The sequence below is a fragment of the Acomys russatus genome, chromosome X (assembly GCF_903995435.1).
Source record: "Acomys russatus chromosome X, mAcoRus1.1, whole genome shotgun sequence".
Classification (NCBI taxonomy): domain Eukaryota; kingdom Metazoa; phylum Chordata; class Mammalia; order Rodentia; family Muridae; genus Acomys; species Acomys russatus.
The window spans coordinates 23,861,509-23,879,047 of NC_067169.1; the positions used below are offsets into that span (position 1 = coordinate 23,861,509).

The 17,539-nt window shown below is 42.0% G+C and overlaps 1 protein-coding gene and 1 pseudogene across 1 annotated transcript in view; one reads left to right on the forward strand and one right to left on the reverse strand.

The window, feature by feature from the left end:
- Shroom2 (shroom family member 2) overlaps window positions 1-17,539 on the reverse strand; it is a 1,329,704-nt gene that overhangs the window by 1,129,472 nt on the left and 182,693 nt on the right. The gene's annotated exons all lie outside the window — the stretch shown is intronic.
- Window positions 796-5,423, forward strand: LOC127184802 (ras-related protein Rab-7a-like; annotated as a pseudogene).

Consider the following 17,539-nt stretch of genomic DNA (forward strand, 5'->3'; position numbering starts at 1 on the left):
AAGATGCCTTGGGTTACAACTTGATTTTGTTCTTTAACCATGAAAGCTTCATGAGTATCTATAAAAAACTTTATATATATGATAAACAAATGTCCTTTCACTCATTTATTTCTGGTTCTGCATAGCTGCTCCATTCCTCTCCTAGATAGGGATATCACGTCTAAAGTTCAGGCCCATTTAAGTCTATTTGATAATCCAGTGATTCTTTTAACATTCTTGTTCCTCAGTGCTCTGTCTAGAGTCTAGAGTCTATGATTTAGAGTGCATGGTCTAGAGCAAACTGTAGCCTCAGAAAACACCATTCCACAGTCTCTGTCCAGACTCCTACATCCAAAAAAATAATTGCTCCTAAATTCCAGGATACTTCCATTTCTGAGCACTCATTAACAGCCATGTTTGTCACAATTACTCTTAACGACCTTAATCAGTTTTCTTAAGGCCCCCAATGTTATGATTAATAAAAAGAAAATAATATGATAAGATAATAAGATGCCAGGCAACAGATATTATATTATATGAGGTTTATTAAGTGAACATGGGGGAGAAGGAAAGGGGGGCAGGGGTACCAGAGAGAGAGAGAGAGAGAGAGAGAGAGAGAGAGAGAGAGAGAGAGAGAAAAGAAGAAGAAGAAGAAGAAGAAGAAGAAGAAGAAGAAGAAGAAGAAGGAGAGAGAGAGAAAGTAAGAGGGTAGAGCAAGTAGAGAAGGAAGAGAGAGGGGGGAGAGGGAGAGAACACAGAGAAGCTTTGTCTTTTATATAGCCTTGGGCAGGGTCACAGCCCTGTGGCAGGTAAGTGATGACATCACAGGTAGGTGAACTGAAGCAGAATCCTAACATTCCTACCTTTTCCTGTAATTAAAAAATGAGGAACGCTGGATTGTTTTTATATAAAGTAAGTTAAAGTATATAAATGTAGGGTCATTGGAAGCAGCTTTTGGCTGCTATGTAAGGGGAAAAGAGAGAGAGAGAAAAGCAATAGCAACAAATGTCCAAATTATATGGTGAAGGGGAAGGAAAAGCTCTGCCCTGAAAGTTCCAGGTGGAAGGCAGGCTATGTCAGCCATGTCCTGCAGCAGATAGGGACCGAGGAGTGCCGGAGGAACCTGGAGCTGTTTGATCCTGGCTTGGAGCACACCATTTCAGCCTTTTGCAAATGGATAAGGGGCAAAGTAATCATCTTAACTACTTCCTGCTGACAGTAGGGTGGTGGCGATAGGGGGTTAAAGGCTGGAATGTTGGCCCGGTTCCAGAAAACAGGCCATTGCATTTGCTGTCCAGGATCTGAGAACATCTGTAGCTGGGAAGGGCAATGCAGGTCCAGCTAGGAGAAACAATGCAGGTCTAGCTGGCACAATTTCCAAGGTTGGACAGCAGCACTTGTGGGTAGCTGCTTTGACGATGTCCCAGATGTAGTCAGTCTGGCAGGAAACTGGAACATATATGTGTGGGCAGAAGACAAAGTTAGTAGGTTGGGGAGAAAATTCCCTTTAGGTGTGCATTTGAAACTCTTGAAAGAGCAAAGAGAAAAGGCTTGAGACAATGCTGACAATTCTTGAAAATTTTGGGAGATCAAAGAAAATGTCTGGGGATTGGAGAGATCACTCAAAGGTTAAGAACACTGTTCTTCCAAAGGTCCTGAGTTCAATTCCCAGAAACCACATGGTGGCTCACAACCATCTAAAATGAGATCTGTTGATCTATTCTGGCATGGAGGCAAACACAAGGGCAGAATACTGTACAAATTATAAATAAATCTTTTAAAAAAAGAAAATGTCTGGATATAGGGAGCTTCTTTCCATTTTACCAGATTGCTATCAATAATTAAAACAGTTTAGTTTTGGATCTGTCCAAGTTTGGTTACAGAGGCATGTAAGCTTAGAAGTCCTTAATGTGGTCATAGGGATTTGAAATTCTCAGAAGGCATCCCAGAGGAGTTTGGAGAAGCGGCAAGTGGACTGGTCCTCATTGGGATAGTAGAAGTCAGTGACCTGTCAGAGCGTGCCCTGAGCAAGGTTTAACTTGATGAGATTGGTACAGTTGTCCCAGCAGCTCGTCAGTGCTGGACAGAGACCAAGAGCATGGCCCAAGAGCAGACAAGCTTACCTAGCACTAGGTAACGAGGGGGGCGGGGGGAGATGAACCGTGCTGGTAGAGGGAGATCTCACCCAAGGGAGAAAGTCCTAGATGAAGGGTTTGGATGTTGGTTGGTAAGAATGACAAAAAGCATTTATGTCTACCAGAAGAGAAGACTCAGCAGTCAGTAGGTGTTGGGTGTAAGAATGTAGCAATAGTTAGGGGAGTCCCAAAACCAGAGAAAGGGAGACGAATCCCACACTTAGAGATAGGAGATAGGTGAGAAACTTAGGCTTTGGATTACAGTAATTATCTGGACTCCATTTGATGTGAGAAATAGATTTTTTTGTAGCTTACAAGAATCCTTGTTAGTTCATAAAGGGAGATAAATTTTAGACATGTTAGCATCATGCTTGTTTGAAATCTGCAGTGAAATATACATTATTAGACACGAGTGCACATTGTAGGAAAAGGCGGTAGACATGGAGCATAGCAGCGGGTTGGGAAAAGAACTGTGTGTTAAAAGCACAAATACTCTGAGATGAGCTTAGGGAAGGCAGACGCGTTTTGGCCTCTGTGGAACAGTAACACGGGGAGAACAGAAATCTCCTGTAGAGCAGAAGGTGAAAATTTACTTTAGCATCAGTACACATCATATATGAGGGGCTTTCCAGAAGACTGGATATGTATAATTTTAGTACAATGAGAGACATTTTAAGAAAAAGACAAACAAAGGAAACTTAAAGTCTTGGAACTATGATAGGATCGTATAGTGGAATGTTTTTTATAGTTAGATTAATAAGCTAGCCCTCCATTGATCAGTGGACTGATCACTCTGATAACTGATCACTCTGAACAGTTAATACAATAATAGCATAGCAACAGGATGAATAAAGTATCTTTTAAACATGCTGACCTTCATAACTTGTAATTACCAACTTAAAACATGTTCTTAGACCTTCTAACAGTCATAAGTTGTATTTACAACTTAAAACACAACTTTATATTATTCATAAAACATCTTTTTAGAAGCTTTAAGACATAGGTATAATTGTTTTAAGTAGTCACTGTCCTTTAGATAAAAGAATGGGAAAAAAGTAGACTGTATCTAGACCTGACAGTTAAAAGTTTGGTCTCCTGTATATGAAGAGGGCTGGGAAGGTACCTGAAGTCTCCATGAGAGAAGCTGGCCATGTGACTATGTAACCCAAGTATGAGTTTGAAACAGACCTGTAGCATTACCCTGTTTGGTGAGGCTGCTGAATTTAAGAGCCATCTGTACTCCAGCAGGTCAAGTAACTTGAAGGTTGGAAATGTGCACAGCTCTTGTGCTGGTTGAACCTCCAGTGACTAGGCACAGAGAATAAGCCTGCATGTGAACAGTGACATCCATAGGCCAAATTTGCCAACAGACTAGGCTGAGGGACCGGCTTCTCATTCTGACTGTAGCAGCTGTGAGCCATGTCTCCTTTTGGCTGCATTTGAAACAGCCTTCTGGCAGAGCTGGCTTAGGCTTGACCCTGGTGGGAAGGGTCATAGAGACCTCTGTTTTTCCTCAGGGGTGATGACTAAGGCCTGGAGTATTGTTTGCTGTAACTGGGCCTGTCAGGAAGGCTCCCTCAGGTTTTAAATATTTACCAGTCCTTATGTGAGGCTTAGGACACATACTTAGCCTTTTAATTAAAATGGCAATGAGACCAGTCTATCTATCTTAAGAATATTTAAATAGACAACTTTGTTCACAGTTTATCTTAATACTTAAAGACTAAGACTTTAGGTTTTATCTCTCTTAAGTTGGAATGTTAAAAGCACAAGTACAGTTCAAAAACACAGTCCATAAAAGAGAACAGAATAGATTTTGTATGACCAGTAATATCACGTTTAGAATTTTCGGCTAAACATGGCTTAAGGCAATGATTTAAAATTTAATATTGCAAACATGAATGTTAATACAGTAGAACATTATAGAATAACTTTGAAAACTGTATCAAACCCATTAGCAGGAAGCCTGTAGTTGAATCCAGGTTAGTTGATGACAGGAAAAACAGTGTTTATTTACTTGTCTCAGCAGTCTTGAAAGGTGGTCAGGCAGTCTTCTCCACAGGTGTCCTGGGGCAAGCAGCTAGATTAGTCAGAGGCAGCAGAAAATAGGAGAGGAGTACTTACAGAAATTTGTTACAGACTGTAAAGGGAGATGGGATTCCACTGTAAAGACAATGGAAAGGGCCTCTAGGTTTAGTATCCCAGTCACGAGGCACCAGTGTTATGATTAATAAAAAGAAAATAAGATGCCAGGCAACAGATATTATATCATATGAGGTTTAATAAGTGAGCATGGGGGAGAAGGAAAGGGGGAGGGGTACCCTAGAGAGAGAGAGAGAGAGAGAGAGAGAGAGAGAGAGAGAGAGAGAGAGAGAGAGAAAGTAAAAGGGTAGAGCAAGTAGAAGGGGTAGAGGGGGCACGGGGGCGGGGGCGGGGAGAGAGAGAGCACGGGGAGGATCTGTCTTTTATATTGCCTTGCAGGTAAGTGGTGACATCACAGGGAGGCAGATTGAAGCAGAATTTTAACACCCAATACCCTTAAGGTCCCAAGGTATTAAAAGACTTACTGATGATAAAGCCCACGGGTACAGCATTGGCTATGGTGGTTGGGCATAGGCAGCTCTGGGAAGTCTGCTGGAGCTGGAGTTGGACCTTTCTGTCATGACCTTGCATTGTGTCTCCACCTCAGTGGACCCCACACTTAAAGGCTGACCTAAGGAACAAATCATTACTGAAGGTCATCATCCTGGGAGATTCTAGTGCTGGAAAGACATCTGTCATGAACCAGAGTGTGAATAAGAAGTCCAGTAGCTGGTATGAAGCCGCAGTAGGAGCAGTCTTCCTGACCAAGGGGGTGATGGTGGAGGACAGACTTGTTACTATGCAGATCTGGGACACAGTGAGTCCACTCTCTTGATGTGGCCTTTTACAGAGATTGCTGCATTCCGGTGTTTGGTGTGACTGCCCCCAACACATTCAAACCCCTTGACAGCTGGAGAAATTCCTTATTCAGGCCAACCCCTGGGATCCCAAGAACTTCCCTTTTGTTGTGTTGGGAAGCAAGATTGACCTGGAAAATAAGTGGCCACAAAGAGAGCTCAGGCTTGGTGCTACAGCAAAAACCACATTCCCTACTTCGAGACCAGTGCCAAGAAGGTCATCAATGTGGAGCAGCAGGCCTTCCAGACAATTGCTTGGAATGCTCTTAAGCAGGAAACAGAAGTGGAGCCATACAATGAATTCCCTGAGCCTATCAAACTGAACAAGAATGACCAGGCCAAGGCCTCTGCATGGAGCTGCACTGGTTGAATAGGGCAATAAGCGTAGAGCACAAAGCCCTTCGCACACCAAGAGCACACACGTAGTTCTACAGTACCACTAATGATATTGCCTCAGCATCTCTTAGAAGACAAGAGGAGAAGGAAAGACAAACTGAAGAAATGGCATCTGTCATTAATTCAGAAGAATACAATGGCCCTCTTTCAGCAGTTGACATGTGTCCTACCTATCCTGGATAATCTTCCTAAGGCCAATGTAATTACTAAACACAAACATAATATTATCAGACAGAAAACACAGATACCCTAAAAAGCAAGAGATCTGATTGACACTTTTTTTTTTTTTTTTTGTCAAGGGAAAATGCTCCAGCCAACATCTTCAAACATTGTCTGAAGGAAATTGATTTCACATGATATGAAAACTTATTTGTGGAAAAGAATATGAAGTATATTCCAACAGGGGCTGCTTTGGCTCATTGTTGGAAGAACAGTTGTGGAGATTGCAAGAAGAACAAATTGCAAAGTGTGTATGGATGGAGAGGTCGCTATCATATTCATCTCCTGTGGTTATCTGGTAGTCTGCCAGGAATGTGCCCCCTCTCTGAGAAAGTGTCCCATCTGAAAGGGGACAATCAAGGGGACTATGCATACATTTCTCTCATAAATGAAGAATGGTCTTAAAGAATTGCTGGACACCAGAAGCCGTCTGAACAGAGAGTGAGTTACTGATTCAGGTAGTTAAGGTCCTGCTCTTCTTCACAATTAATAATCTTGCTTCATTAAAGGTAGTACTGTAGATGCCCTATGAGCATATACAGGGGAGGAGGTCCCCCTCAGGCACAGTCATAGGGGAGGGGAGTAAGGGGAAATGGGAGGGAGGGAAGAATGGGAGGATACAAGGGATGGGGTAACCATTGAGATGTAACAAGAATAAATTAATAAAAAAAAATTTATAAAAAGGTAGTATTGTATATTTACTCTTAATCTGTTGCGAGGGAAGGTCTACACTGATGAGCTAAGGGAGTGTGTATGTACTAGAGTGGGAGTGTTGTTGTTGTGTGTCCTTCAGGAGGCACTGGATTTGGAGTTTGGGAAAGCTTTGGATTCAGGTGACATGGTACACAGAAATTCTGGAAACCAGTGACCCTGGCACTGAGCAAGTAGAGTGCCTGGTGCTTGGTGGTCTTTTTCCTTCATGAAAATAAGGATTTTACTGTTACTGGTAAATATTTTCCATTTGTCAGAAACATTAATAAAATGTTTTTAAGGGGGAAAAAAACCTCTCCTTCTCTAAACTGAACAGAATGTGATCTCCCACATCCAGCTGCCAAAAGAAACCCCACCAAACACAGTTATCCAACACACACACACACACACACACACACACAGAGAGAGAGAGAGAGAGAGAGAGACAGAGAGAGAGAGACAGAGACAGAGAGACACAGAGAGAGACAGAGAGAGAGACAGACAGACACAGAGAGACACAGAGGGGGGCTTGCCCACCATGAGCCCTATATATGGCATATGGCAGAGACCCTGGGTGCTCGGGGAGGGGGGTACAGTGGGCATGGAAAGCTTACTCTTTTTGTCCACTGGAGAATGGAAGAACTGTTCACAGTTCATCTGTATCTAATTATGTGATTTTAAAAATGGTCTTGTGGTCTTTTACCCCTACCCCTCCTTGAAGGTCCTGTGGGAAGGCTGGTGCCCGTGCTTCATTGTGAACAGGCTGGTTTGTATGTATCTGTTAAAGCTTGTTACTTTTAACTAATCAGATCTTTTTACAGTATCCATCTATTATGTAATGCTTCTTAGGAAAGAATCTTATAGTACATGTTAATGTATGCAACCAATTAAAATGTATACATTAGTGTGTTTAAGTCCTCTAATGCAGGCATGCAAGGTAAAGGGTTGAACTCTGTGTCAATTACACAGCATTAGAGACTCAGATCTGGAAATCCAGCTATCAGCAGTATTTTGTACAGTAGACACAGCATTATGTACTCCTTTTATTAAAGACGTAAGAGACAAAGCCTTTTCATCTCTCCAGAGGGAAAATTGAATTAAGCAGTTCCCTTCTGTGTCTAAATTTTCCAAAAGGTTGATTTGCATTATATAATAGTGTGTACAATGGATAAATTGCTGTTATTTCAGGAATTAAAATTCTCATTTTCCTCTAATTAAAAAAAAAAAGGCTTCTGATGCTTACTGATTAGTAGATGACTATTGAGCTACTGTGTCCCTGTAGATCTTCATAGAACCCCTAACTTAACAGTAAAAAAGAGGAGGGGGCATACGGATCCTACAGAAGAGCTCAGGATCTAAGTGCCATAAGTAAGGCACTGGCTCAACTCCACCTTGTTTTTTAATCCTTGCACCTTCTTGGCATAGATAGCCTCCAATACCTCCTTGTTCAAAGTATTAGACCTGAATGACCTCTTCTTTTATATTCCTATCTTCTCAGATTCTCAATTCTTATTTGCCCCCATCCACTTTATTCAACAGCTTTCTTGGACCATAGAGGTTTTGGAATAGGCTCCACCTCTTTGAATAGGCCTAGGCAAATACTTGTTTTCTTAGTTAACTTTAAGTGTCAATTTGACACAACTTGAAGTCATCGGAGAGGAAGGCCTCCATTAAGGAACTGCCTAGATCAGATTTCCCTGTGGGCATGTCTGTGGGGGATTGTGTTATTAATTGATGCTGGAGGAGAAAAATGATGCAAGAGGTCTCAGACTTCTGTGGGTGGCACCATCCCTAAGCAAGCAGATGTGAACTGTATTAAAAAAAAAAAAAAAAAAGCTAGCAGAGTGATCCAGCAAAACAGCATTCCACATTTCTCTGTAGCTCTTGCCTCAACATTTCAAACTTGAGTCTTTGCCCTAAATTCACTTGATGATGGATTGTGACTTAGAAGTTTAAGCCAACATTTTCTTTCCTCTCTAAGTTGCTTTTGGTCAGGTTTGATCTCAGCAACAAAATGAAACTAGAACATCTACTCCTTGGAAAATGTCTTCCTGAGGGAGACAGTACATGGGTGGTGTATCTGTCTGCAGGCTGAGCGAATTGATTTTAGAACAAAATACTGTTCCAGCTGTTCAAGGGAGATCTGAAGCCTTGAAAAGTCACCATAATCAATTGGGAAGGCAGTGCCAGGTGTTTGGCCACAAGGAGCCAAGGGTGGTATCTATAGCTAATTCAAGTAACAACTCCAGGCCTTCCTTCCCTGCAGGCCTTCACTGGACAACAAAAACCGTTGATGCAAAACATAGTACTCACCTCTAAGGAAATGAGAGTTTATTTTGGATACAAATATGAGGTACATTTCTTATAGGTTACATGGAGACAATACTTAATTTTGAGAGCGACACTCATTCCCAGAGTGATACTGGAAATGAGAGCAAGGCCATTATCAGATTGAAGAAACTAGGGGACATTACCACAGTGAGCTGAGCAGTAGTGTATTCTGTGAAAACAATTGCTGCCTCTGCTGCCCTTTCTGTATCAGTGGGGAATGCTTCCATCTATAACTCCTAGAATTAGCAGATATTTGAGTCCCTTACATAGGGACACAGGAGCAAAATCTATTTGTCAGTCTTTTCCTGTTATAGTGTTCCTATGCTGGACAGGCTGTGAAAAGATATGTGTGAGGGGATGGGAGGAGAAGAGCCAAGAAATGGGTCTGGAGTAACCAGAAAATGACCACACAATCCAGCATATCTTGGAAAGTCGAAAGTTTTACTTCTGCAGATGGTCATGCTAAGACAAGCCAGCCAGTCTATCCAGCATGGGTCCCAACAGCTTTTTAGTCCCTGGGTTGTCAGGGCTCAGCATCATGTTCTTATGCGATTAACATAAGAACAGTGCAGCTTCCAGGATGAAATGAAACAAGCATATATTTTGATTTCATAAAATGCTGACCCTGAAGGAATTCAAATATTTGCAATTTATAATTTTTAGTGCAATTTGTTTTATTCAACACTTTAATAGAAAAAGTACATTTTTTGTTTACATTTCCCACATGTATTCATAACTTCTAGGATGGATATCATTATCCCTTTCTACTTCCAAATTGTCGTTCCATAAGATTAGAAAAAGGATTGTTTGTTCCTGAATAAATAAAATAAAATGAGCTGAGTTGTTGGAGAAGTAGTTAGTTCCTGAAAAGCCTTTATTATGGAACCATATAATTAGGAATGAAAGTACAACACTGATGATTATTAATGACATAGAGGCCCCATTTTTGTTAACATCATGTCTAGGGCTAGTCTATTTTTTCCATGCAATTCTACTGGTGGCATCCCAATGATCTGTTATGCCCTTGATAGCATCCCTGGTGTGATTTAAAAATCTTTGTTGGTTTAGCACATATAATTTGGGCAGTCTTCACTTTTATTTAGGGTACAGCACCAAAACAGTACTGACTCAAATTTTGCTGCTATTTCATTCTCATCCTTAAACTTGTTAGGGACTCCTTTTGTAATACCGAGATCACTCAGTGTAATACTGAGATCACTCAGATTGCGAGACCCCCCCCCCAAAAAAAAAGACCACCAGGACTCAATACCGATGCAACAAACACAGGGTCTTGTATTACAGGCTCAGAGCTTCGGATCACAATCCTTCCTGACGCAGCAGGATAGGAGAGTGACCTCAGGCTTCAAGGGCAATGGGCTTATAAAGGGAATCGGGAGTTGTTGATCTTTAGGCAGGTTGGGTGGATGCTAGATCTCCAGGGAAGTCTAGATCTCCAGGGAAGTTGTTGGTCCCAGGAATGTTGATCTTCAGGCAGGTTGGGTGGAGGCTGGGTCTTCAGGGAAGTTGTAGGTCACAGGAATGTTGATCTTCAGGCAGGTTGGGTGGAGGCTGGGTCTTCAGGGAAGTTGTAGGTCACAGGAATGTTGATCTTCAGGCAGGTTGGGTGGAGGCTGAGTCTGGTGCGGAAGTCTTTTTATCTCAGACGAACATTGGGATCTAATTGTATGTAATCACTCTGGGGAGTTCTGGGAGAACACAGCGAGAAGGGTCACCTAGAGGACAAGTTCTCATACAGACCATCATTAATTGCAGAATATATGGCATTAATTTTGCCCATACATTTTAATCACTCTGATGGAATTGATATAAATGTGAGGGCCAACTCCCTGTTTCAATGAGACAATTGAAGTTGACATTAGGTAGGTTGGTGACAGGCAATAATGAAAGCAGCAGGCGGTTGGACCAAAGCACAGGTCACATTCCAATTGTCCAGTAGGAGCTCAAGTAAATATTCCAGCACAAGGCCAACCAGACATTGTGCCCTGGCCATGCTCAAACCAGAAAGCAGTGCTCATCTCTGCAAAGGCATGGAGGCCCTGTCATCCTGATACATTTCCCAAGAATTACAAATTCTTCACCCACCTTTCAAAGCAAGAGGTGTAGTTGGTTCCTATGAAAGGAGGTCACACAATTCAAAAGAGAGAGCCTTAACCTCAGTCTCTTGGTGGCTGAAAACAGAAAGGACAAGAAGTGACAAGACAGACTACTCTAGGCCATTGCATCCTGGAAGAGGAAGATCCTGCACTCCATTCCAAGATATCTGAGGCTCATCTGAGTGGGAATGGACACCCCAAGCTTCTGGCCTCCCTTCTGGCCTACAACACAAGTGTCACTGTCATTCTCACCTAATATGCTGACAGAATAGTTAATCCAGTTCAGCCATGCATTCATTTCCCCATACCCAGTTTCAGTTTCCACGGTCTGTTCTAAATCTTAAATCTTCAGTTTCTCCTGTTTGTATCCACTAGGAATTTATGGTTTTCTGAGTTCCCACAGGGTAAATAAGACTAGACATGCATCAATCTGAACAGTTAGCAGAGAGCTAGAGTGGCAGTCCTCACCACAGGGTCCATTATCTTTCTCCATAGTAAACAGACTAAACAAATCACTTTAAATCTTAATTTCGAAGGGTCTCTCTGTGTTACACTTGCCTATTTTCCCTGGACACTGTTGCTGACAGCCTTCGTTATGAGAGTGTAATGTGTCTGTTTTAAGTTTGCTTTATAGTGCTGTGATAAACATCATGACTAGAAACAAGTTGGGGAGGAAGGGGCTTTATTTGGCTGACACTTTCACATCAGAGTCCATCATAGAGAAACTTCAGAACTGGAACTTAGGCAGGAACCTGGAGGTGGGAACTGAAGCTGAGACCATGGAGGAATGCTACTTACTGGCTTGATTCCTCTGCCTTGCTCAGCCGCTTCTCTTATACAGTCCAGACCCATCTGTGTGGGGAGAGCAGAACCTAAGTGTTGCCCTGAGAGAGTGTGCACCATTGACATGGCTCCAATATGGCAAGAACCTCAAAGCCTCAGGCTCAGAAGAATGGGAAAGCCTTCTTTGAAGGAACATGTGTGAGTGTTGACAGTGTGTATAAACCCTTTTTTACCGTAGCTTTCTCCCCTCAGATACTTATGACACAAACACTGCTGTCCTACAGAAAGAGACTCTTCCTATGGAGATTAACGAAACCTGTCTCTTGATCCAGCTGAATACCTTAACCCTGACTCCGTGTTTATCTGTGTAATAATCCCACATCCTTGTCCAGCTGTATACAATAGCCCCTCCTCTCTGTTCAACTCCATATTAATAAACATGCTGGGCTTCCAGAGTGCTGTGGTTTCTTCATCAGAGATCCCAGTCTACCTGATCCCAGATTTCCTCTGCCAATTGCATGTGTTCATGTACCCATCTTTCTTTTCTTCATGCCCTTATCATAGCAGTCGGGTCCATGCCTAGAGCTATGCTGGATGTGGCACACCTGCCTAGGGATAACATTGCCCAAAGTGAGCTGGGCCCACATATATCAATTACTAAGAAAATGTCCCACTGACATTCTCACAGGTCAATGAAAGCAATTGCTCAGTTGAGGTTCCTAGAGGACTCTAGGTTGTGTCAGATTGACAAAAACCAATTGGCACAGTGTCCAATCTCTTTCAGTCATATGCACCACAGTTTTAGCTGTTAACAGTACCAGAAAGGACCTCTCCCAAGTTGATAAGTTGATTTCAACTTACTTTCTTTCCAGTTTTTTTTTTTTTATCAGTATTCAGTCCCCATGTGGGGAAGGATGGACTAGAGGGATCTGGGTGCGAAGGCCTTTTAACCTATGAGAAAATAAAATGTAATTTTTGAGGAATTATTCTTTAATATCCATGGTGGGAAGGTCAGTGGCTCTCCCCGGGTATGGCAATCCATATAGAATTTCTTAATGACACAGTCCTGTGTTTTTTCAAGAGGCTATAGGGATTCTAAGCAAAGCTATAAGTAAAAGCCTGGTACAAGGCAATTTAATCGACTACTAAGTAGTTGTTTAAGGGTCTGATTCATTCTTTCAACTTTACGTGAGGAGGGAGGGAGCCAAGATGTATGATAGTTTCTAGGAGTATCTAATGTCTTCATGAAGTCTTTTTTGGAATAATGACTTCATTTATCTGAGTCTATATTTTCTATCAAACCAAATCTTGGAACCATTGTCTCTAAGAGTTGTAAAATACTAATTAATAAAGCAAGAGTATGTTTTTAGCCATGTTAAATTATTTTTTCTTTTATTAATTTATTCATATTACATCTCAATGGTTATCCCATCCCTTGTATCCTCCCATTCTTCCCTCCCTCCCATTTTCCCTTTATTCCCCTCCCCTATGTCTGTGACTGAGGGGGACTTCCTCCCCCTGTATATGCTCATAGGAAATCAAGTCTCTTCTTGGCAACCTGCTGTCCTTCCTCTGAGTGCCACCACGTCTCCCCATCCAGGGGAGGTGGTCAAATATGAGGCACCAGAGTTCGTGTGAAAGTCATACTCCACTCTCCACTCAACTGTGGAGAATATCCTGTCCATTGGCTAGATCTGGGTAGGGATTTGAAGTTTACAGCCTGTATTGTCCTTGGCTGGTGCCATATTTGAGCGGGACCCCTGGGCCCAAATCTGCCTATCATAATGTTCTTCTTGTAGGGTTCTAGGACCCTCTGGATCCTTCTAGCAACAGTATTCTTTAACCCCACTAGCTCCCAAAATAATTGACACAGAGAGACTATGATTTCTTTTACAAGCTTAAGGCACTGGAGCTGGGCAGATATCAACCCTCTAAGCTATTTAGCGATCTCTCAGCTACACACCCCAAGTTACTCACCAATAAGTCATCCTTTCTGGGCTAGATCTGCTCCATCAGGCCATGTCCTGTTTCTCCATCTTATGCCCTTTCTGAAACATCCATCCCTTTCCTTATGGTCTTCCAGACCCCCATCCATGGAAACCTAAACTCCACCTCCTCTCTTCTGCCAAGTCACAGGTGTCAGCATTTTAATTAACCAATCAACTTTAAATTAGGCAGAGCAAGGTTTACACAACAGAAGCAGGTGTACGTGAGAATGTGCTTATAGGGGTGGCAACTAGATCTTGGGGGTCAGTAATTAGCATTAGAATACATAGCACCAGACTAATGCCCAGCAAAGAGTTAAATGATTAGCTGCATCACAGGGGAGAGGGAAAGCTTGCACCCAATTAGTAAGTGGTTGTGATGGCTTAAATGAAAAATATTTCCCATAGGCCCAGTATTGGAATACTTGGTTCCCAGTTGGTGCCATGGTTGGGGAGATTTAGGTGGTCTGGCCTGTTGGAGGCAATGTGTCATTGGGAGTGAGCTTTGAGAGGGTAAAGCTTTGCCCTACTTCCAGTTCATTCTCTCTGCTCCATGCTTACATTTGAAGATGTGACCTCTCAGCTTCTTGTTCCTACCACCATGCATGCAGCTTATTGCTCTGCCGCTCTGCCATAATAGACGCTTATTCCCCTAGAAGTATAAGCAAAAAACAAACAAACAAAATAAAAAACAAAAAAACCCTTCCTGTTTATATAAGTTGCTCTGTGTACGTTATCATAGTAACAGAAAAATAATGGATATAGTGGTCATAGTAACCAATAAATATTTCAACTCACCTACCTTGGGCATTTCTGTGGTCTACCTGGATACTTTGGAACCTATGAGGCCTCCCATTTAGAAATCTTCTTTGATTGTTTATCATCTTCCTGTTCATCTTTTGGCAAATCTCCCACATATCTGTTATCAATGGTACATGTCCCCATTCAATTTTAAGTCTTGAATTGCATTTTATATAGCCTGAGGTTCTCAATGACCAATGTACACTGGTTAGAGTCCAATATCTGAATTTTGTAGCTTCTCTGATTAAGAGGACAAGTGACTAATCAGAAAGATCCCATAATCCCTTCAATTCAGTCCTGGCTGACATTGGAGATCAAGAGCCAATATATTAGATTATTTGTCTGCCTTTCACACTTTTATCCTTATTGTTGTTGGCTTCTAAGACTTGGTTGTTGAACACTGAGAAGGTCGGCTTTACCAGTTTTATAATTTTGACTTCTGTAAAACATCAAAATCAGGCTTGAATAAAACAACCAAAAAAGCTTTGATTAAATATTGACTTTGTTATGACTCAGTTTCTCCCAAATGGTTAAAGCCTAACAAAGTTAATTTTAAAAAAGCAATGGTTTGATTAGATTCTTGTTCTTTTAAGCCAGTTCTTATGAATGTTACCATGAGTGGGTTAGAATAAAATGAGGACTTTTAATAACCTTTATTCATCAAATATAAATCATCCTTATGTTCTTCTACATCTAGAGCTTTATTCATATTCTGGTACCCAGGCACTGTATTTCTATCCCTCTTATGATCAAGTTTTGAGGATCCCTTTTGGTGCCTTGGTGGGTCTCATTATTCTTTTTTTTTAATTAAACATTTTTTATTTTTTACATATATGTTTATATTATTACACATATATACAATAATCTACCTATAGCAAGAAGAACCATGACACAATCATGAATTATACAAATGTTACATTCTTAGTGTTTTTGGCTATTTGCATTTGACAGGCTTGAAGAAACCATCTTTCCTATCTTAGTGTATCTAAAAGGGTCTCTTTATTCTTATAGTCTACAGGTTGCTGGCTGGAGAGATTTTCATCTGCTGTCACTACACTCTGTCCAGATGAAGATTCTTTTCCCAAGTGGCCATAGTGGACCACTTATCATCCTCCTTTTTACACTAGAGAACAAAGTACTGGATCTTGACAACAGACCAAGTATAAAGTTGGAATTCAAAGAATTGATCCAAATGATAAGATACCACATATGTAGCTTCTATTAGAGACCATGGTTCTCTTTTTACATTTTAAACCTCTGAACTGGTGAGGGGGAAAGTTAGGATTCTGCTTCAGTCTGCCTACCTGTGATGTCATTGCCTACCTGCCACCGGGGCGTGGCCCTGCTCAGTATATAAAGGGGCAGACCCACCTTGCCTCTCTCTTATCTCTTACCTATTACTCCCTTTCTCTCTCTCACCTCTCTCCCTCTTTACCTCTTCCTCTCCCTTCCTCTCTTTCTCTGTTTCTGTTTCTGTCTCTTTCTGGGGTACCCCTACCCCCTTTTCTTCTCTCCCTGTGCTCACTTAATACACCTTATATAATCTGATATCTGTTGCCGGGCATCTTATTTTCAATCATTAAGGTGCTGAGAAATCCTATCCTTCTACAACCCAGGGGGACTCTCTGAGAGGGAACACTGATTGTGAAGGTGCCCTTATTATGAAGGGAAAACTTAGGTATCCTAACAACATCCTTCTAACATTGTTTAAGTTTCTTTTCTTTTCTTTTCTGTTTGTTTTTTGTTTAAGTTTCTTAATCTGAAAAGTAAAGGATAAAGAGAAGTCAGGACTTCAAGGGCAGGAGGGAAAGAGAGATCTTCAGAAGGAGAGTCGTGAGCAGGAAAAATCAGAAATTAGAGCCGGAGTTGGCAGTTTAGGCACCTGAGAAGGAGGGAGGTGATCAGGGGGAATACATTGAGAAGGCAGGTTCTCTCTCATTTATTGCATTGTCAGAGTTGTTTCAGAGGAAAAAGGGTCATGGGTCCCTTTCTTCAACAAAGAAAATAAACTATCACCTTATGAATCACAGAGATTTTATCATTAATCTTTTCTACGAGAAGTTGGTACACCCAGTACTCAAAGGACCCGAATTTTGACCTAAAGATCACTATTTTAATCATGGGGTCTTGAACTGTGTTTTCCAGACACAGCAGGACTGATGTGCATGTGAACTCCCAGAGACTGAGGCAGTGTGCACGGGGCCTGCACAGGGCTGCACCAGCAGGGATCCCAGTGCTGAGAAGGAGAAGTGGGCATAAGTTCCCATCCCTAACCAAGAAGCTATCGCCAGTTGACAACAGCTCACAAAGGAAAAAAAAAATAGTTTTCTCCAGCAGAGTCTCACTGAGAATATAAATCACACCCAAGAGCAGGCCCCATACCCAGCAGTAGATGGCCAACGCAAAACAAACTCAATGGTATTTTTGGAGATTTTCCGCTCACATGGTGTTGCGGTGGATTTTTCTGGTGCTGTTCCTGACTGGGCCAGCTAGTCTCTGCTTCTCCGAGCCCTGAGGAAGCTTGCTCTGAGTCTCTCTCCGCTTCTCTACTTCTCGGACCTCTAGGGAAGCTCTGGGGAGCTGCTCTGTGGGCAGGAGCCCAGGATCTTTCAGATGAACAGGGACGTGGGTGTGGGTCAGCGTGCTTTGTGCTTTGTGCTGTTGACTGTGACAAGGCGCTGTAGCCACCGCTTTAGAGGAAAGGAGGGAGGGAAGGAGAGACACAGGAAGAGACAGAGAGGCAGAGAAAGCAGGAAATTCCCTACACTCACTCAGGCAGAGAGAATCCAGGTTCTCACACCTCCCCCTGCGCCTTCCTCCCCCTTCCCCCCTGGGAGGAAGCCCCAGCTTGGGAAATACAGAAGTAGCCATATCAGGAGCCAAAGGGAGGCAGCAAAAAAAAAAAAAAAAAAAAAAAAAAAAAAAAAAAAAAAAACCAGAGACATAAGCTTTAATGTGCGTCCTAAATTCCATATCTTTGTTGTAGAAGAGAGAGTCAAAGCTAAGCCAAAAGATTAAAGGGATCAACAGGGAAGTGGGAGAAGGGAAGAAAGGCAAGGGGGAATGGGCCGAAAGGATGAAAGAAAAAGTCAAAAAAGGGAGTTCCTGCCCTGGGTTGAGAAAAAAAAGGGGGGGGGGAAGGGTGGTTCCAGGACATGCCTTTATTT